This window comes from Chiloscyllium plagiosum, unplaced genomic scaffold (assembly GCF_037043375.1).
Source record: "Chiloscyllium plagiosum isolate Xiang-an unplaced genomic scaffold, Cpla_swu_hap1 HiC_scaffold_18, whole genome shotgun sequence".
Taxonomy (NCBI): Eukaryota; Metazoa; Chordata; class Chondrichthyes; order Orectolobiformes; family Hemiscylliidae; genus Chiloscyllium; species Chiloscyllium plagiosum.
The window spans coordinates 13093017-13115166 of NW_028270156.1; the positions used below are offsets into that span (position 1 = coordinate 13093017).

Sequence of the window (22150 nt, forward strand, 5' to 3'; positions counted from 1 at the left end):
ACCATAAAACCATTGCTGATAGTTGGAAAACAATCTGGTTCACTAGTGTCTTTTAAGGAAGGAAACTGCTATCCTTATCTGGTCTGGCCAACATATAACTCCAGACCCACAACCATGCTGTTGCCACTTAAATGCCCTCTGGGCAATTAGGGATGTGCAATAAGTGCTGGTCTAGCCAGCGAAGCCCTCATTTAGAGTGAAAATCCACTGTACTCCAGCTGAGATTCCGCCCCTTGAAAGACAGTCTTTAATCCGACCTCCCAGTTTACGCAAGTGATCTTTGGCCTCTCTCACATGTCTTCATTTCCAAGGTCTCCATCTCCACTTCCACGCTTGTCCGTCTCAGAATTCAGGCTGCTTCACTTTGTCTGTGCCATGGTCACAATATATTTCTCATACTTTCAATTATAATTGGCACACTCCTCCCCAGCCCACCCCCACTCCAACGCTCTACCCCAGGTGAAATAATGCCACAGACATCAAGCTGACTCTGATGTGCTATACTGAGCTATTTCTTTCTTTTCCTAAAGCATGGCATCAATGTTCTTCCTTCCCCATAAGTAAGGACCTGGAAAAGTAAATGAGGAAGAAATCTGTCATTGCATTTCAAAAGTACTTGGTCCTCTACTTGAAAAGCAGTGACCTGGATGGCTACAGAGCTGGTGGAAGATGGTGGAATTTGGCTGAGTGGCTCTTCATTGTCAAGCAGGGACACAATGGGCTGAATGTCCTCCTTTGCCATCATAATCTTTTATGATTTCTACTGCACCAGGTTCCTTCTTCATTCCAAGCAAAACTTCAGTCTCTTCTTCAGCCTCCTTCCTTCCTCTTCATGACTTTCCCATTCTTGCATTCAATTTTCTTATCCCATCCCAAAATGGCTGCAGAACTGAAATAATTGGACAATTGCATCTACATATAAAAAGGTTGCTGCAGTCTTGTTAGCCTACTCAATGGTCATGAAATAATGAAGGCTACACATGTCAATAAAGAGTGGAATATAAATTTGCGAAGTTACACTCTATGCTTTATGACAGTTGAAGCATCTCAACCTTAGAATATTCTGTGAATTTACACTCATTCTGAATTGGATGTATCTTCATTGTAAGTGGTAAAACAAAAGTAGACAAAACCAGGCGTGGTGAAAGGACCTGTGAGAAAACAGTACAGGAGTCTAATCTCTGCAATTTAGACTCCAAGATAATTAATCTCTACAGTGCAGACAGAGGCCATTCAGCCCATCGAGTCTGCACCAACCTTCCGAAGACCACACCACCCAACCCATAACCCCACATTTACCATGGCCAATCCACCTAACCTGCATATCTTTGGACTGTGGTAGGAAACCAGAGCACCTGGAGGAATCCCTTGTGGACAAAGCGAGAATGTGCAAACTCCACGCAGACAGTCTCCCAAGGCTGGAATTCAACCCGGGTCCCTGGTGTTGTGAGGCAGCAATGCTAACCTAGGTTGTTAGCATATTCAATGGATGAAGGACACTGAAAGCACTCAAACACCTTCCAGGATGAAGCAGTCCAGTTGATTGGCATTCAATCCATAATCGCATATGTCCAGTGCCTTCACCTCCAGTGCACGGTGGCAGTTGTGTGAACCAGGTACAATATGCATGGCAGCTACTCACTGTGGTTCCTGTGACAGCACCTTCCAAACCTGCAACCTTTACCCTGGTAGGATATTGGTAGCAGAAACAATGGGCACACTACAAACTGCGAGAGTCCCTCCAAGTCACACAACTCTGACTTGGAACTGTATCACAATTCCTTTACTATTTCAGGGGCAGTTTCTGGAACTTGCTTCTCAACAGGTACACTGTCGGTGCACCTAAATGCCAAGGTCCCCACCACCTTCTCTACAGCAATTAGAGATGGGCAATAAAGGCTTTCCATGCCAATCATGCTCACACCCCATGAAGAAATGACATGAAAACGAGGCTTCAATAGTTTATATTATTTTTATCCCAAGCCAGTTGCTGAACGTTAATACCTTTCCTGATTTATTCACAGAATGCACCATTAAAACATTAGCTTCTTAACCATTAACCTGATCTCAGATTTTAATCACACCGCTGAACCTCAATAAAGTAATGAAGATGATGTAAATGCTACAGAATCATAAGTCCTGCCCAAAATACAACATTCACCATTTCTGCAGGGTGGGAATTGGCTCAGATTGCACTTGTGTGTGGATCCTGGATGCAGTTAGTTATATGATTAGATGACTCATTTTAAATGGCATTTTGGTAACCCTGATGCGAGTACCAAAGAGTGTTCAGAACAGAAAAGTTTAGATTAGATTAGATTACTTACAGTGTGGAAACAGGCCCTTCGGCCCAACAAGTCCACACCGACCCGCCGAAGCGCAACCCACCCATACCCCTACATCCACCCCTTTAACCTAACACTACGGGCAATTTAGCATGGCCAATTCACCTGACCCGCACATCTTTGGACTGTGGGAGGAAACCGGAGCACCCGGAGGAAACCCACGCAGACACGGGGAGAATGTGCAAACTCCACACAGTCAGTCGCCTGAGTCGGGAATTGAACCCGGGTCTACAGGCGCTGTGAGGCAGCAGTGCTAACCACCGGGCCAGAGCGGTTCTGTTTCAGTGCATTGTTTTTAGATAACCAGGGTTCCACTTCAGACAGCTGATGAACCTCTGTGGAGGTGATGAAAGGATACCTTGCACATGGAAGTTTGCAGTGCGGTATCAGGTATCCTTGTAAGGGGGTGTCAGTTAATGTCTTTGTTAATTGTTGAGAAGATTGTGTGTAAAAGGTGCATAAACTCCTTGGAACAGTCAAAACTGTGAAGCACCTGTCGAATCTGTCAAGAAGTGTCAAGCCTGTCAAGAAATGTTAAACTTGTCAAAATCTGTCTATGCGTATCAAAATGATCATGCCAAGGTCTGCCAAAATGTGATTTTTTTTTATGACTGAGTGCACTTTTCTCAATACAATGTACTCTGCAATATAGATGTTAACTGATAGAACTTTGTTTATATACATTTCTATGATATTTCTGGATCCCATATAGGTTAGTGTGGTGGGTGAAGGAAGAAAGGATGTGGAAGTATGGAGACATTAGCATGGGTACATAACAGATCATAGAATATTGACAGAGGGACATAAGTTGGTATGAGAGGTATGAATTTTTTTGTAATGTACAAAAATCCCCATTTTACCTGTCTTTAAAACTCAGGTTGACGGAAAGCATGGACCAGGTTTCTGCATTTAACAAAAGTTATTATTTATTCCACAATATTGGACTTTAGCTAAAGGTAACCAATCTCTAAAAAGACACAATCAAATTATTACTCATTGATATTCAATGGTGTTATTACTACTAAATCACCCACTATCAACTCCGGGGTGGGTGGATTTCCCATTGACCATGAACTGAACTGGACTCACCATATAAATATAATGGCTACAAAACAAAGTTAAAAGCTAGGAATACTGCAGTGAGTAGCTCTCATCCTGACTCCCCAAAGCCAGTCCACCATTTACTAACACCTTCCACCCCGACCTCAAATTTACCTGGACCGTCTCAGACTCCTCCCTCCCCTTCCTAGACCTCTCCATTTCTATCTCGGGCGACCGAATCAACACGGACATTTACTATAAACCAACCAACTCCCACAGCTACCTAGACTACACCTCCTCCCACCTTGCCCCCTGTAAAAACGCCATCCCATATTCCCAATTCCTTCGTCTCCGCCACATCTTCTCCCAGGAGGACCAGTTCCAATACTGTACAACACAGATGGCCTCCTTCTTCAAGGACCGCAATTTCCCCCCAGACGTGATCGATGATGCCCTCCACCGCATCTCCTCCACTTCCCGCTCCTCCAATCACCACCAGGACAGAACCCCACTGGTCCTCACCTACCACCCCACCAACCTCCATATACATCGTATCATCCATAATCATTTCTGCCACCTCCAAACAGACCCCACCACCAAGGATATATTTCCCTCCCCTCCCCTATCAGCGTTCCGAAAAGACCACTCCCTCCGTGACTCCCTCGTCAGGTCCACACCTCCCACCAGCCCAACCTCCACACCCGGCACCTTCCCCTGCAACCTCAAGAAATGCAAAACATGCGCCCACACCTCCCCCCTTACTTCCCTCCAAGGCCCCAAGGGATCATTCCATATCCGCCACATATTCACCTGCACCTCCACACACATCATTTACTGCATCCGCTGCACCCGATGTGGCCTCCTCTATATTGGAGAGACAGGCCGCCTACTTGCGGAATGTTTCAGAGAACACCTCTGGGACACCTGGACCAACCAACCCAACCACTTCAACTCACCCTCCCACTCCACCAAGGACATGCAGGTCCTTGGACTCCTCCATCGCCAGACCATAGCAACACGACGGTTGGAGGAAGAGTGCCTCATCTTCCTCCAACCCTCCAACCACAAGGGATGAACTCAGATTTCTACAGTTTCCTCATTTCCCCTCCCCCCACCTTGTCTCAGTCCCAACCCTCGAACCCAGCACCACCTTCCTGACCTCTCCGCCCCCACCCCCACTCCGGCCTATCACCCTCACCTTAACCTCCTTCCACCTATCGCATTTCCAACGCCCCTCCCCCAAGTCCCTCCTCCCTACCTTTTTATCTTAGCCTGCTTGGCACACTCTCCTCATTCCTGAAGAAGGGCTCATGCCCGAAACGTCAATTTTCCTGCTCCTTGGAGGCTGCCTGACCTGCTGCGCTTTTCCAGCAACACATTTTCAGCACCATCTACAAGGCACAAGTCAGGAGAATCATACAATAGATTCTATGTAAACAGGCCCTTTGGCCCAACAAGTTCTCACCACTCCTCTGAAGAGTAACCCATCCAGACCCATTCGCCTACCCTATTATCCGATATTTACGCCTGACTAATGCACCAAACCAACACACTCCTGGAACATCATGGGCAATTTAGCATGGCCAATTCACCTGACCTGCACATCTTTGGATTGTGAGAGGAAACCGGAGCACCCGGAGGAAACCCACACAGACATGGGGAGGATGTGCAAACTCCACACAGACAGTCACCCAAGGCTGGAAGTGAACTTGGGTCCCTGGCTCTGGGAGGCAGCAGTGCTAACCACTGAGACACTATGCTGCCCTCAGGAGTTTGACGAAAAACTTCCTACTTGCCTGGGTAGTGCAACTCCAGAAACACTCAAGAAGCTTGACACCATCCAGGACAAAGTAGCCTACTTAATGCATACTACATCCATAAACATTCACTCCTCCAACTGACAATGGTCAGTAGCAGCAGTCTGCATTGTTTACAAAATGCACTGCAGAAATTCTCCAAAGCTCATTAGACAGCAACTTCCAAATTCATAAGCACTTCAATCGAGAAGGATAAGGACAGCAGATATATGGGAATACCAGAACCTATAAGGTTCCCTCCAAGCACTCACCATTCTGACTTTGAAATGTATCGCCGTTCCTTCACCTTCAATAGGTCAGAATCCTGCAATTCCCTCCCCAACAGCATTGTGGGTCTGCCGACAGCACATGGACTGCAATGGTTCAAAAAGGCAGATCATCACCATCTCCTCAAGGGCAATTAGAGATGGGAATTAAATGCTGGCCCAGCCAGAGATACCTGCATCCCATGAATTAATAAAAATAACATAAGTGCAGAAAATGGAACCAAAAAGAGTGATGGTCAATATCCAAGTGTCAATATTGGTGTCCAATATTAAGCAAAAAGAAGATATTTTATAAGCGCAAAACAACATCATCACTCCTCTATGACAGAGATTGAGAAACAGGAATTGAACAGGGTGGAATAAAATCCTGCAGGAAACAGAGTAGGAGGTATTTTAATTATTGTAACTGTCAGTGAGCTTATTGTGATTATTGGTGACAGCTTCACCTCAGAAATAGAGACAGAGAAGTCACGTATGAGTAGTGAAGGGAAATGTCAGACATGGACCACGTGAAGTTGATGGAAATGTAGAAGTGAGACTGAAGCGAGGGTAGATCTGTATCCTTACATCCAAGAACTGCAGTGATTCAAGAATACAGCTCAGCACCATTGTCTGGGCAAATAGGGATTGGCAATTAATGCTGGCCTAGCCAGTAATGCACAGATCCTATGAACAAATAAAGAACATCAGAAGCAAAGTTAATTAAACATTTTCATTGCTGACCAAGAACTGGAAATAACACCGATGAGTCATCATTGTATTGAATAGGGCATTTGACTGGGACTGGAAAAAAGAATGTTCTACATCATCCACATAGCTATTAGAAAAGCCATTGGATAACCGATATAACCCATTGGATTCCATTGCAACATCTATCATTTTGAGTGAGGAACTGAACTCAACATGAGGTCAAGTTCGGGCAGTTGGAGGAGGACGGTGGTGGCTGGACACTGGCTGCATCCCCGATCTAAGAAATGGAGAACACATCATGGTGCAGAATGGATGTGTAGAAATCCCTCTCACCTTAAATGCATGTCCCCTAGTAGAAGAGGGAAAAGATTCTGACCGTCAATCCTATCTATGCATCTCATAATGTTAGGGACTTCCATCAAGCTTCCCCTCAGCCTCCGCTGCTCCAGAGAAAACAATCCGAGTTTTTCTCTGCCTCTCCTTATGGCTCATAATATGTGCATTAATGAAGCAGGGTTGTAGACACTTTCCATTCCGCATCGTAACACTTCATGCAAGATCAAAATCATTCAATTAATCCCTGTGTCACAACCAATTGCACCAGAGAGTGTTGGTTCATTTTATTCTATCTGATCATGCATTTTTCTCAAGTTTTCTGCATGGGTTTAATCCCTATAGGATTGAGCTCTGCTTGAATCGACTGTCTATTACTACATCAAGTGTGAATGTGCACGAAAAAATCTGTGATTCAGAAAAAATAGCTTACAAAAGATTATGAAAATATCATGTTTCAAAAGCAAGATGCTAATGGTGATAGAGTTCGGTTGCTGCAATCTTTTATGTTATCACTGGATACATGATAATAGAAACCCATTACATATTCCATCATTTACATAATTCATTATGTCATGTTAATGTTTTATTAGAATACTTACTCTTTGTATAAGCAGAATGCCCATGAGAAACACCTTTAGAACTGTTATCAGGCATTGCTCCTTCATGCGAGACTGTAAATGAGACACAAGACAATTACATTATACAGCGGTCCCAGAGACAACACAACTACCACCAACTCAATTCAGTTAAAATTATAGATTTACAGATTTGTTTAATTGTCTTGTCTCATATGATAAAACAAATTCCATATATACACACACTCATTGCTAGCACAGAAACCCAATGAACTAAGTCACATTCTATTGATTCTGGTTATTCATATTCATTGATTCAAGCACAACACATAGATCAAAGCCTAATCTAAATATAAAATAATTCACAGCCTAGTTATCCATTTCTTAATATTGACACTCAAAGGAATTGCTTTTTGCATTAATAGGCGCTGTACATGTTATTGTGCGAAAAGCAGTGTTGGATGCTGTGCATTTATAATTTAACTTGCACTCTTCCTGGCGTTGGCTGTTGGTGGGTAATCTGGCATCCAGCCATCTTGGGAAATTGTGAACTGTGCCCAGGGTGTTTGCCATTTCTAGTTTGAAGAGACATAAAAACAGCAGATGCTGGAATACAACAGGCAGAAGGCTGGTAGAACACAGCAAGCCAGGCAGCATCAGGAGGTGGACAAGTTGACATTTCGGGCGTAACTCTTCTTCCACCGAAACATCGACTTCTCCACCTCCATTTCTGGATCGAACACTTTCTGTTATGGCTGTGGGGGCCGAATTGTGAGGGGCAGAGCCTGCCCGAGAGGGGCAGAGGTTGAATGACGCGTCTTTCTTTTACTGGGCAGTGGTTCTGAGACTTGGCCATTTCTTTACTGATGCTTGCTAACATAAGGCTGGTGTCTCCTCACCAATGAGTGTGGGCCTGCACGGGAAAACACTATGGGCAGCCCAAGTATCGGGATCCCCTCCCTATTGCCCAGCCCAAGCCCTTGCTAGTTTTGTTCTAAGGAAAGGATAAATTCACTACTACTTGGTACAGCTGCAAAGGTTGCCGGGTACCTGTCTGATACATGACAGACCATCGCTTGTGAGGCTCCACTCCCTTAAACCTTTTCCCTCCTGAGATGCTGATAGGGAAGTGAGTGGGAATCTGCTTAGTGGTTACCAGTGCATCACTACACACTAGGCCAGAATGCTACATGTCTAGAACCAAGCCTGTAGTTTAGCTGGGGACTGAAGACTAGGAATGCCCAGTTTACATCCACCACCACCAAGAGGCACTCCATGTGACTTGCTGATGGAGAGGTTACATACAAGCAAGGAGAAGCAAGGTCAAAGCAGACTAACCACCATTCACCACCCACTGCACAAACATGCATGTGATTACCCCATGAGGACATAGGCCTGACACAGCAACTACTCAGCCAACATCACACTGTCACCATGTCCCACAGAGATGTAACTAAGGTCCTAATGGTTTCTGACCATAGTCACTTTAAAAGTTTACATCTGAGCCACTTGGCATGTAATGTTTATGGGAAATTAGACAAGGAACAAGTCCAGGAAAGAGAATCCCTCCTGTACAGAAGCAGGCAAATCAAGTCCACACCAATCCTCCAAAAAGCATCCCACCCTATCCCTCTAAAATTACACTAATCCACCAAGCCTCCACATCCCTGGGCACTATGGGAAACTTAGCATGGCCAATCCACCTAACTTGCACATCTTTGGACTGTGGAAGGAAACCCACCCGGACACAGGGAGAACGTGAAACCTCTATAGAGACGATCGCCTGAGGGTGGGACTGAACCCAGATCCCGGGCACCCTTTTTCAATTAGATTGTAGATAGGGCTTTTGATAGTTAGCTCAATTCACAGATTTTATTGCTTGTTTTTTTTTGACAAAGGGCTGGAGAATTTGAGAATTAATTAGTAAAAATAGTACAGCATCCACAGAAGTCTTGATGTTTCATTCCATGATTTTGATATTCATCTGCAGACATATTTCATTTGTAACTGGTTATTAACAGTTAACTGCACAATAACTGTTGTACCTGCTTTAACAACAGCAACAGCTTAAACATCAAAGCCGAAGCACATCAACACCTGAACCGCAAGAATCGTGACAATGTGTTTCGTGACAAAGACTTTCCAATGAATATTTTCAAATCTCATTAATTGCTTCCAGGCTTCATCTGATTGTGTTTTTTTTTTATATTCTGTCGGACAGCAGTGGAAGAGACTCTGGCTGAAGCCTTAATGATGAGTGGGAATTGAATATAGGGAGAGCAGACAGCAGCCTTAGTGCAATAGTGTGGAGGAGGGTTGGCTGTCACTGAATTGTGATATCCCAAGTAAAGTGATATGATGTTCGGTGAGTCATACTCAGATATTGTATACCTTTACTTGGGAGTTGGATATGGATATATCTCCAGCTTCTCTGATTTGTAACTCATCATGTCACAGCTACATGAGAGGGTTATTACTTTACAGATACTCTACATCAATGGTTCTCTGTGATCTCAAAGTACAATTACGTTTTTTTGTTAGAATCCCTCTTGAAGTGGTAATCATCACTAATGTGCTATTCTTTCAGGTAGTTATTGGTTAAATCACAGGTCAATGAGCACTGAGTGCTGTTCACATTATTTTCTAGGTTCGCTTTACAAATTCCTGCAAATATTTTTATGCTTTCAAATTCGATCCACCAGGATAGTCCTTTCCTCTGTTCCAATCTGCCTGGTGTTAGCTGGTCTTGGCTGCTCTTCTTACTGCAGTAGTCTTCAGTGGGACTTGGCAATATCGTGCTGTTGGCTGAGAGCTTGAAGAAGATAGGGATGGGTCCTCGTGGGATACTTTTAAGTCCCTACTCACTGGGTTCCCAAACCTGTCGAAGACAAAGAAGATGGTGACGACTAGAGCGTGCAGATGGTAACACTCACAGGCCACAAAGGGACCTGCGACAGGAGGTTGCCATGCGCATCAATTAGTGATCACAAGTTGTTGATAAAATACGCTCAATACCCACAGAATCTGGTACTGGATACATCCACCTTAACAAACCTGCCTTGCAGTGGCAATGATCCAGTAGCTGGACTATTCATCCATAGTCTCTGCCAAAGATGCCCACCTTGAAGAAGCCCACCCTAGAGGTGCCAGTGTTGGACTGGAGTGGACAAGGTTAAAATCATACAATACCTGGTGTTGTGTGATTTTTAACCTTGTCCACCTTGAAGGAGTTGTCCTCCTCCCTCCATAAGGATATCTCTCAGCTCCCTTCCCCTCTCCCCCCCACATTTCTGATGAAGGGATTATGCCCAAAACATCGACCCTCCTGCTCCTCGGATGCTGCCTGACCTGCTGACCTGCTGACCATGGTGGAATTTGAATTTACTTTTATAAAAATCAAGAGACTAATGATAATCATGAATCTGTTGTTAATTGATGGGCAGAAACCATTAATGTCCTTGAGGTAAAGAAACTGCTGTTCTCACCTGGTCTGCACGTGACTCCAGACTCATAGCAAATGTGGTTGACTTTTAACCATCCCCTTAAATAGCCAAGCTAGCAGTTCAGTTCAAGGGTAATTAGAGATGGGTTACAAATACCAGCCATATCAACAATACCCACACCCCATGGAGGAATTTTAAAATGTGCTTATAATGTGGTCTCTTCGTCATTGGAGAAATGAAGCGTAGACTGGGTGACCACTTCGCAGAACATCTACATTCTGCCTGCAAAAATGATCCTGAGCTTCCATTTGCCTGCCACTTTAACACACCACCCTGTTCCCTGGTCAAACTCTCTGTCTCAAGCTTGTTGCAGTGCTCCAGTGAAGCTCAGCATAAGCTGGAAGAACAGCATGCCATTTTGCACTTGGGAATCCTGCAGCCCTCCTGACTCAATATTGAAGTCAATAATTTTTAGGCTTGAGTTCTCCTATATCCCAGGAAACCAGAGCACCAGAGGAAGTCCATGCAGACACAGGGAGAATGTACACACTCCATACAATCACCAGAGGCTGGAATCAAACCTGGGTCCCTGGCACTGTGAGGCAGCAGTGATAACTACTGAGCCACTGTGCCGCCCTATTGACCAACATTACTGCTTATATGCTGTATTGCCATACAGATGGATAAAGAAGCAGTATGTTTGAGAATTCTAGCGCTGATTTCTGTTCATACAATTTGGTTTATATGGTCTATTTCTTTTTATAATTTGTGTAAATAAAATGATGCCAGCTTATGACGACTTATACACATTTCACTGTATTTTCATAAATACATGTAACAATAAATTATTATTGATATTAAATACAAGCCTGAAATTGCTGAGGCTATTGCACATGCAGCATACATCATGTCATTGCATCATTCTGCCATGATATTTGATCGAAAAAGATAGCTTTTACTTGAACTTTGCAATAAATCCAAATTGTATGAACAGAATCAGCGCTGGAATTCTCAAACAGTCTGCTTCTTTACCCAATCTATATGGCAATACAGCAGATAAGCAGTAATATTGGACAATAGGGCGGCACAGTAGTTCATTAGTTAGTGCTGCTGCCTCATCGTGCCAGGGACCCGGGCTTGATTTCAGCCTCGGGTGATTGTGTGGAGTTTGCACATTCTCCCCCCATCTGTGTGAGTTTCCTCTGGGTGCTCCGGTTTCCTCCCACAGTCCAAAGATGTGTAGGTTAGGTGAATTGGGAATGCTAAATTGCCCCATAGTGTTAATGGATGTGTTAGTTAGGGGTAAATATAGGGGAATGGGTTTGGGTGGGATACTCTTCGGAGATTTGGTGTGGATGTGTTGGGCCAAATGGCCTGTTTCCACACTGATCATAGATCATTCTATGATCTAAAGGTTTGTCTAATGGCAGTAAGGGAGATACCTCCAATCTGCGAATAGGTAGCAAGTACAGAAGCAAACATCTTCGGTTGGCTATCTAGCCCTATCTGACTTTGAAAGTTTGTCCATGCAGTACTTTCCATTGTTTCACATTCTATAAAGGGGAAACAAGAAACAAAGCCATGACCCTCGCTATTCATAATATATGTTAATGATTTGGATATCTCCAAATTTGAAGATGATACAAAGCTGGATGGGAGGATGAGCTGTGAGGAGGATGCAGAGATGCTTCAGTGTGATTTGGATAGGCTGAGGGAGGGCAAAATGCATGGCAGATAAATGTGAGGCTATCTACTTCACCTGACAAAGAATAGTACTCCAAAAGCTTGTGATTTCAAATAAACCTGTTGACTATAACTTGGTGTCATGTGACTTCTGCCTTTCTCCACCCCAGTCCAATCCCAGCACCTCCACATCATTAAATCCGTAGGTTTTTGATAGAAATGTCTATCTTGATTGGAGGTTCATTTATCCAAATGGATGCTGTGTTAACCCCATTAATTTATCTCGTTTAGATGTAGTCACCACAACAGTTCATGATGACAGTATGATGAGAGGTAATGATGCTACTTTTACTGAAGAAAATTAAGGGTTTTCTTAAACGTTACAGCAGTTTTGATAAGCTTTTGATTAAAGCAGCAATTTGGAGGATACATTGCAAGCATTATTATTTGAGTGGGAGCAGTGAAATGATGTGAAACATGTATTATGCGGTAATGATCAATTATAACACACTTCAGTAACAGTTTAAGGATCAGGTCTACACTCTCGGTGTCAGCTGAGCATAAATACAGAGGCAAAAACTAAATGGTAATTTGCTCCATTGAATGATCATGATGTAGGGGTACCGGTGTTGGACTGGGGTGGACAAAGTCAGAAGCAGCACTTCCCCTGACAAAGGAGCAGCGCTCCGAAAGCTCATGATTTCAAGTGAACCTGTTGGACTCGAACCCATTGAATGGTGTGCACCTTCCTCATTCCTATCTTAATCACACTGAAAGTCCTTGGGCATTCACTATTCTCCTGTCTGCCTGGACTGGAGGAGAAGGGGAGTCTCTCAAAAATCCTGGAGTCTGTTTGTCCTGGGATCCTGTGAGTCAGAACCTTCTCCTCCTGCAGGGGTCAGGCTAAAACAGAAAAGGGCATTTCATGAGAGTGGAATGTTGGGAGTCGTTTTAACTTCAAATGAAGAGCCTTAATGACAATTCAATGCAAACAATATTTTAACACATCATGATTAGGACAAAGCAGCAAATATTTACCCCAAATTACAGGAAGAGGTAAAAATGCCCAGGTGCATTGCTGTTATATATGTGCTACTATATATGCGCCATTTTTAGATTAGATTCCCTACAGTATGACAACACATCATTTGGCCCAACAAGTCCACACTGATCCTCCGAATACTAACCACCCAGACCCATTCTCCTACCCTATATTTATCCCTGACTAATTCACCTAACACTATGGGCAATTTAGCACAGCCAATTCACCTGACCTGCACATCTTTGGATTGCGGGAGGAAACCCAAACAGACACAGGGAGAATGTGCAAACTCCACACAGACAGTCACCTGAGGCGGGAATCAAATCCGGATCCCTGGTGCTGTAAGGCAGCGGTGCTAACCACTGAGCCACTGTGCCGTCCCAAAAGCTTTAATCAAAAGCTTATCAAAACTGCTGTCTGTAACTGTCTCTGTAAAAAATAAATTTAATATTCTTTTTGGAAAGAGGCATCAACTCAAAAATGTAACATATTGCAATCAGAGAACTGTTGTAAACTAAAGAACAAAGAACAATACAGCACCGGTACAGGCCCTTCGGCCCTCCAAGCCTGTGCCCCATATTTTGCCCTTCCATACTAAAACTGTCTTCACTTACAGGATCCATATTCCTCTCTTCCCTTCCTATTGATGCATTCCATCTATGTGCTTCTTGAATGCTGCTATTGTGTCTGCTTCCACCACCTCCTCTGGTAACATGTTCCAGGCACTCACCACCCTTTGTGTGAAAGATTTGCCTTGCACATCTTTTTTAAATTTCCCCCCCTTGCATCTTCAACCTGTGTCCCCCTAGTAATTGACCCCTCCACCCAGGGAAAAAGCCTCATGCTTTCCACTCTATCCATGCCATTCACAAGCTTATAAACTTCTATCCAGTCGCCCCTCCAACCTCCTGCGTTCCAGTGAAAACAAACCCAGTCTTTCTGACCTTTCTTCATAGCTAAAATCCCCCACACTAAGCAACATCCTACGAAACCTTTTCTGTTATGGTGACTCTTATATAGAGTTGAGCATTTAAAGGACCCTTTTCTCATTTGAGATGGAGTTAACTGGGAGAAAGGATTTCAAATTTGGAAATTTATATTTTTAATGTGATGATAGATAGCATGCAGATAGGTTTCCAGTCTGACAGGTCAGCGCATGTTTTAAAGTTGGAGAACTTAATCATAAAAGCTTTTCATGGAGTGAAAAAAAAGCTGAATTCCTGACTCTTGCTCAATTAACTTCACCTGTCTTCTACTTGTATTCCCTCTTTGTGGGAGTGAACATTCACTCAGAGAGTTGTTAGTGTAAATCCAGCTCCAGAGATTTCAATTAAATATTGAATGAGATCTTCTAGTGCAATACTGCAGGAATGCTACACTGTCAGAGAAGCAGGGTTTCAGGAAATCCATTAAATCAAGTCCCACCTGTTAAACCAGGGCAGGTAATATCTTGACAAAAATCTGTTATCTGGTACTGAAAAAAGGTCACTGGACCCGGAATATTAACTCTGTTTCTCTCTTCACTGATGCTGTCAGACCTGCTAAGTTTTTCCAGCAATTTCTGATTTTTCTTCTGATGTTCAGCATCTGCAGTTCTTTGGGTTTTTTTATTTCGGAGAGTTCTCTTCCCTTGGTCAGATGTCCTGGATAATATTTGTTCTCGAACAACATGATTAAAACAGTAAATTTGGTCACTACAGCATTCAAATTAATGGAACCTTCCCTGCTCTGCCTCTTAACTTTGCAACAATGACTACAATTTAAGCAAGTTCTTCATTAGCAATTCTCTAGAAAGTCCTGCCTTGTAAAAGGTGACAGATAAATGCAAGCCTCTCATTTACCTTCTTTTTAACCACACACTGCCTTTCTGAATTGGCCCAAACAAAAGCAAAATGAAGGTTTTGACTTATTAAGTCAAAAGCAGAGTTGCTAAATAACGTGCTGGTCAGGAGAAAGCACTCATTCAGGGAGGTGAGGCGAAAGTAATTTGAACAAAAACAGTCAGTCAGAGAAAACAGTGCAGCAAGAAATGACTTGAATTGATAAAATGGACACAGCAGAACTTACTGAAACTCAAGCAGTTGTTTTCATTTCATCTATGCACCAGAAAAAATCCCATACTGATCAACAAATGTTTCCTTGGCAACCAAACTATCACAGGAGACTTAAACTAACAAATGAAAAATGATTCCTGCAGTTACAACCATGACAGAAACAAAATCATTGTTTGGTTGTTGCTTAGTTTTGCTAGGACTGTATGTTTTCTATTATATTGTTAGTCATCAGTGCTTCATCAATTTATTCTTTGTAAGTTTCTCTTTGCAAAGATTGAAAATGGATGTCACTTACATTTAGTTCTGTTGACTCTGAAATTGCACAGGTTATGATCAGAGTGGTTACAGATGAGTGAGCGTCTCGATGCTGTATCTCACTGCAGTTTGCAGAGTCATCTGGAGGCTACCTCATTAGCCTGGTTTAAATGCATGGTTGCAGAGATAACTCCTCTGTTTGAGAAGGTAAGAATTATAGCCCAGTTAGACAGACATTCATTGCTATCATCAATGACTGTCCCATTATTTGAAGATGACATCTACTCAGTATCACAGGTTTTCATGTGACTGAAAGGGCTGCTTTCTGACCCAGTTACCCTTGGGTCAGGGTGGCTGATGAGTAGGTAGGATCCAGAGAGCAGGATTTGCAGCAAATTGTCTTTCTTCCTCTGCCGCCACTCTGCCTCATCATTAACACATATTGGATTTTGATGGACAAGCAGTTGCCAAACTGAATAACTGGTAGCAAGTTCCTCACAGCCACTAACATCAATGCTGTCACACCACAAGGAGAGCTTCAGTGTATCTTTGGAGCACTTCCTTTGTCCTTCCTCAAAACATTGGCCATTTGAGAGTTGAGAGAACAAGTCTCGGGGGGGTGGGGGGGGGAGATGATTTATGGCCATCTAGATATCGCATTTGGTCCATCACAGTTTATTTTTAGGCATTTTTATTTGAATGTTTGTTGAACTACCTTCAAGAAGTATTTGCCTAGCTGTCCATCCATTAAACCCAGGAGATGTGGTAGAGGCACTGCTCCGATGTTGTTTTGTCTCTGGAGTTGGAGTTGAACCAACAACTTTCTAACTCAAAGGCAAATTAATGAATGGGTGTTCAAGTCGCTCTGGAACATGGCTCAGTCTGGCAGGATACATTTTCATGTTACAGTCAGGAGCTAAGAATGCTAGAGGTTCCAATGTTCATTTTATCACATGTATGACCAGGAATCTCTCACATTCTTACTACCTGCAATTTTAATATGTGTTATCAAGTTTGCAAAGTGATACTCAACTGGCTTGACCATGTTATGAATGCACCATCTAGGGCATTGTGCCATGGGGTAGTGCTTGATACTGGAGTTTCAGAATCAGAGACAAGAACACTCCCCCTTCTTCCCAACATTGTCCTGATACTGTGTAGGAGGATCATTGTAGCTTTCACTGGACAGAAAATGGGGAAAGTGAATCAGCAGTCTGTTGCACATTCCATCCAAGTGGCTTTTCCATTGCTGTCCTAAGGACATCCACAATGAAATCTGACATTTTTGACCCTATGAGACATAGTCAATTGAGAGAAGGTTACCATCGCTCTGCAAGTCAGCTGTTGACCAGGAGCATTAACCAATAGACATATCTCCATAATCTCACAATGAGAGAATCAGATGGAAGTTCTGTACAGTTGGTTAAGACAGTAATGATTGGTGATGGGTAATTAAACAACTCACTGATGGATGAGGCATCACAATTATCCTTTACTCAATGATGGGGGAGCTCAGCACATCAGTGCAAAAAACAATTCACAATAATCTGGAGTCAGACATGCTGAGTGGATGATCCATCCTGAGATCTCCAGCATCACAGATGCCAGTCTTCAGCCAACTCGATTCATTGTGAGCGATAGTAAGAATTAGCTGAAGTTACTTGAAATAACTCCATGAAGGCCAGTATCCCATCACCAAGTCACCCTTTATTGACACATGCATAGTACATAAAGCTAACCCAGCTAGCACAGAGCCAGCTCCCAGAGTAAACAGAACTCCTGAGACTCCTGTTTCTGTCAGCCAGGACTCCCTAATTGGACCAGGTTAGTAGCCCCAATCAGGGAACTCATATCCTATAAGATCCACCTGGCTGATATTATTCCAAGCACTACAGCTCTGGATACTGCAAAGGCTATCGATCTTGGAAATGTTCCAGCAAAAGGACTGAGGGCATGTGCTTCAGAGCTAACAAAGTCAAACCATTCCAGTACTAGCACAAAACTGGCATCTACCCAACAATGTGGAACATTATCTAGACATAACCTGTCCACAAAATAAAAGATAAATCCAATCCAGCTAATTACCTCCCATTGGTCAACTCACAACCATTTGCAAAGTGTTAAGTGATACCTAATCAGCAGAAACCTGATAATTGATGCTCAGTAGGGTGACCCAGCTCCAGAGTTAAAAGAGAAAACGTATAACATAGCAAAGATAAGTGGGAAAACAGAGGACTGGGAAGCTTTTAAAGAACAACAGAGGATTACTAAGAAGGAAATACGCAGAGAAAAAATGAGGTACGAAGGTAAACTAGCCAAATATATAAAGGAGGATAGTAAAAGCTTTTTTAGGTATGTGAACGGCAAAAAAAATGGTTAAGACTAAAATTGGGCCCTTGAAGACAGAAACAGGGGAATATATTATGGGGAACAAAGAAATGGCAGAAGAATTGAATTGGTACTTCAGATCTGTGTTCACTGGGGAAGACACAAGCAATCTCCCTGAGGTAACAGTGGCTGAAGGAGCTGCACTTAAGGGAATTTATATTTGCCAGGAATTGGTGTTGGAGAGACTGTTAGGTCTGAAGGTTGATAAGTCCCCGGGGCCTGATGGTCTACATCCCAGGGTACTGAAGGAGGTGGCTCGAGAAATCGTGGATGCATTGGTGATTATTTTCCAGAGTTCGATAGATTCGGGATCGGTTCCTGGGGATTGGAGGGTGGCTAATATTGTACCACATTTTAAGAAAGGTGGGAGAGAGAAAGCAGGGAATTATAGACCAGTTAGAGTGAACTCAATGGTGGGAAAGATGCTGGAGTCAATTATAAAGGATGAAATTACGACACATCTGGATAGTAGTAACAGGATTGGTCAGAGTCAGCATGGATTTATGAAGGGAAAATCATGCTTGACTAATATTCTGGAATTTTTTGAGGATGTAACTCTGAAGATGGAAGAGGGAGATCCAGTAGATGTAGTGTATCTGGACTTTCAGAAAGCTTTTGATAAAGTCCCACACAGGAGGTTAGTGAGCAAAATTAGGGTGCATGGTATTGGGGGCAAAGTACTAACTTGCATTAAAAATTGGTTGGCTGATGGGAAACAAAGGGTAGTGATGAAGGGCTCCATTTCGGAATGGCAGGCAGTGACCTGTGGGGTACCGCAGGGATCAGTACTAGAACCGCAGCTTTTTACAATATATGTTAATGATATAGAAGATGGTATTAGCAATAACATTAGCAAATTTGCGATGATATTAAGCTGGGTGGCAGGGTGAAATGTGAGGAGGATGTTAGGAGATTACAGGGTGACCTGAACAGGTTAGGTGAGTGGATAGATGCATGGCAGATGCAGTTTAATGCGGATAAATATATGGTGAACCATTTTGGTGGCAAGAACAGGAAGGCAGATTACTACCTAAATGGAATCAATTTAGATAAAGGGCAGTACAAAGAGATCTGGGTATTCTTGTACACCAGTCAATGAAGGTAAGCATGCAGGTACAGCAGGTAGTGAAGAAGGCTTCATAACAAGAGGGATTGAGTAAAGAAGCGAAGAGGTTCTTCTGCAACTGTACAGGGCCCTGGTGAGAGCACACCTGGAGTACTGTGTGCAGTTCTGGTCTCCAAATTTGAGGAAAGACATTCTGGCTATTGAGGGAGTGCAGTGTAGGTTCACGAGGTCAATTCCTGGAATGGCAGGACTACCTTATGCTGAAAGACTGGAGCAACTGGGCTTGTATATCCTTGAGTTTAGAAGGGATCTGATTGAGACATATAAGATTATTAATGGATTGGACACTCTGGAGGCAGGAAACATGTTTCCACTGATGGGTGAGTGCCGAACCAGAGGACACAGCTTAAAAATACGGGGTAGACCATTTAGGACAGAGATGAGGAGAAACCTCTTCACCCAGAGAGTCGTGGCTTTGTGGAATTGTCTGCCCCAGAGGGCAGTGGAGGCCCAGTCTCTGGATTAATTTAAGAAAGAGTTGGATACAGATCTCAAGGATAGTGGAATCAAGGGTTATGGAGATAAGGCAGGAACAGGATACTGATTAAGGATGATCAGCCATGATCATATTGAATGGTGGTGCAGGCTCGAAGGGCAGAATGACCTACTCCTGCACCTATTGTCTATTGTCTATAGTCGGGAAAAGTTTTGTACAGAAAGTGGGGAATGTAGATTGGGACGGCAGTTTGTGGGTAAATCCAAATCTGCCATGTGAGAATCTTTTAAAATCCAGTTGATTAGAATTTAGGACCAGTGTATTCCTCTGGAAATAAAGGATAAAGATGGCAAGATTCAGAAACGTTGGATGTTAAAAGAAATTGAGAACTTAGTCAAGAAGAAGAAGAGGTATACGTAGGATTTGGGAAACCAAAGAGAGATGGAGTCCTTGAAGAATATAAATATAGTAGGAAAGAATTCAAACAAGGAATGGGGAGGGGTAAAAGGTGCCATGAGATTCTTTGGCAAACAGGATGAAGGAAAATCCCAAGACTTTTTATCCATATATAAGAAGCAAGAGGGCAGCAAGGGAAAGGGTAAGTCGACTCAAGGACAAAGGAAGGAATTTATATGTGGAGCCAGAGGAAGTGGTGAGATCCTTAATGAATATTTTGCATCAGTATTCACAAAGAAGAAGGACATGGTGAATGGTGAGTCTCAGGATGGGTATGTTGATATCCTAGGGAATGTCAATATGAAAAAGGAGGTGTTGGATGTTTTAAAAAGCATTACAGTAGACAAGTTGCCAGGAACTGATGAGATCTATACCAGAATGCCGAGGGACGCTGTTGAAATTGCTGGGGCCTTGCATGAAATTTTATCCATGTTTAATCATTAGTACCCTCTTTTAGTTACAGGAAAGGTCCCAGAGAACTGGAGAACAGCCAGCGTTGTTTCTTTGTTTAAAAAGGGCAACAGGGGTAATCCAGAAAACTATAGGCCAGTGAACTTTACATCAGTAGTATGGTAATTATTGAAGAAGATTCTTAACAATAGGATTTAGTCACATTTGGAAAAATATGGACTTATTAGCAGTGGGCAGCATGATTTTGTGTGGGGAATTTCATAAATTTGATTAATTTTTTTAGAGGAAGGGACAAAAATGATTGATGAGGGCAGGGCAATGAATATTAGATTAGATTACTTACAGTGTGGAAACAGGCCCTTCGGCCCAACAAGTCCACACCAACCCACCGAAAAGCAACCCACCCAGACTGATTCCCCTACATCTAACACTACAGGTAATTTAGCATGGCCTAACCTGCACATCTTTGGACTGTGGGAGGAAACTGGAGCACCCAGAGGAAACCCACGCAGACACGGGGAGAACGTGCAAACTCCACACAGACAGTTGTCCGAGATGGGAATTGAACCCGGGTCTCTGGTGCTGTGAGGCAGCAGTGCTAACCGCTGTGCCACCATGCCTTCCAATATTGCATACCGGGACTTTAGCAAGGTCTCTGGCAAGGTCCCTCGTGGCAGGCTGATACAGGAGGTGCATACATGGGATCCACAGAGAGCTGTTAAGATGGATACAGAACCAGCTTAGTTGTAGAAGACAGAAAGTAGAAGTTGAAAGGTATTTTTCTGACTGGAGATCTATAAACAATGGTGGTCTGCAGGGATCAGTGTGGGACCTCTGTTGTTTGCAATACAGACCGGTGATATGGAGGAGAATACAGGTGCATTGATTAGTAAGTCTGCAAATGACACAAAGATTAGGGGAGCTGGGGATAGTGAAGAGGATTGCCAGAGGGTAGAGATAGGCTGGAGATGTGGGTGGAAAAATGACAGGTGGAATTTAATCCAGACAAATACAAGGCAATGCATTTTGGAAGATCTAGTGCAGGATAGAAGTATCCAGTAAAATCAGAACCCTTCGTAGCATCAGTAGACAGAGGGATCCATGCATTTAGGTCTACAGTTCCCTGAAATGGCAACACAAGTGGATAAGATGATCAAGAAAGCATTTTGGCATGCTTGCCTTCAGTGGTCAAACCGTAGAGTACAAAAATTGACAAGTCATACTGCAACTGCACTGACCTTTAGTTAGGCCACATTTGGAATATTGCATACAGGTTCTGGTTGTCTTATTGCCAGAAAGTTGTGGAGGCTTTGGAGATCATAAAGAAATGGTTTACAAGGTTATTGCCTGGTTTAGAGTGTATTAGTTATGAGGAGAGATTGGACAAACTTGGTTTGTTTTCAGTTGAACATTGAAGGACGAGGGGCAACCTGATAGAAGTTTACAAGACCATGAGAGGGATCGATAGAATGGATAGTCGGAGTCGTTTTCCCAGGGTAGAAACGTCAATCACTGGGGCGCATATGATTAATATAAAAGTGGGGAAGTTCAAAGGAGATGTGAAAGGCAAATGTTTTACAGGGAGGGTGGTAAGTGCCCAGATTGTGTTGCCAGAGGAGTGTTGGAGGTGGATAAAGTAGCAATGTTTAACAAGCATCTTGAGAGATATGTGAACAGGCAGGGAATAGAGGGATATGGGCAGTGTAGAGGCAAAGAATTTTTAGTTTAGAAAGGCATCATGTGTCAATCCAGTCTTGGTGGGCCGAAGGGCCTCTTCCTGTGCAGT

At 43.2% G+C, this 22150-nt stretch overlaps 1 long non-coding RNA gene across 2 annotated transcripts in view; it reads right to left on the bottom strand.

Annotated features, from left to right (window-relative positions):
* The window catches only part of LOC122557645 (uncharacterized), a 268498-nt gene that overhangs the window by 150508 nt on the left and 95840 nt on the right, over positions 1–22150 (bottom strand). For both annotated transcript variants that reach the window (XR_015760107.1, XR_015760108.1), the window contains exon 3: positions 7095–7166. This is a non-coding gene — a long non-coding RNA (uncharacterized LOC122557645). The remainder of the gene's footprint in view (positions 1–7094; positions 7167–22150) is intronic.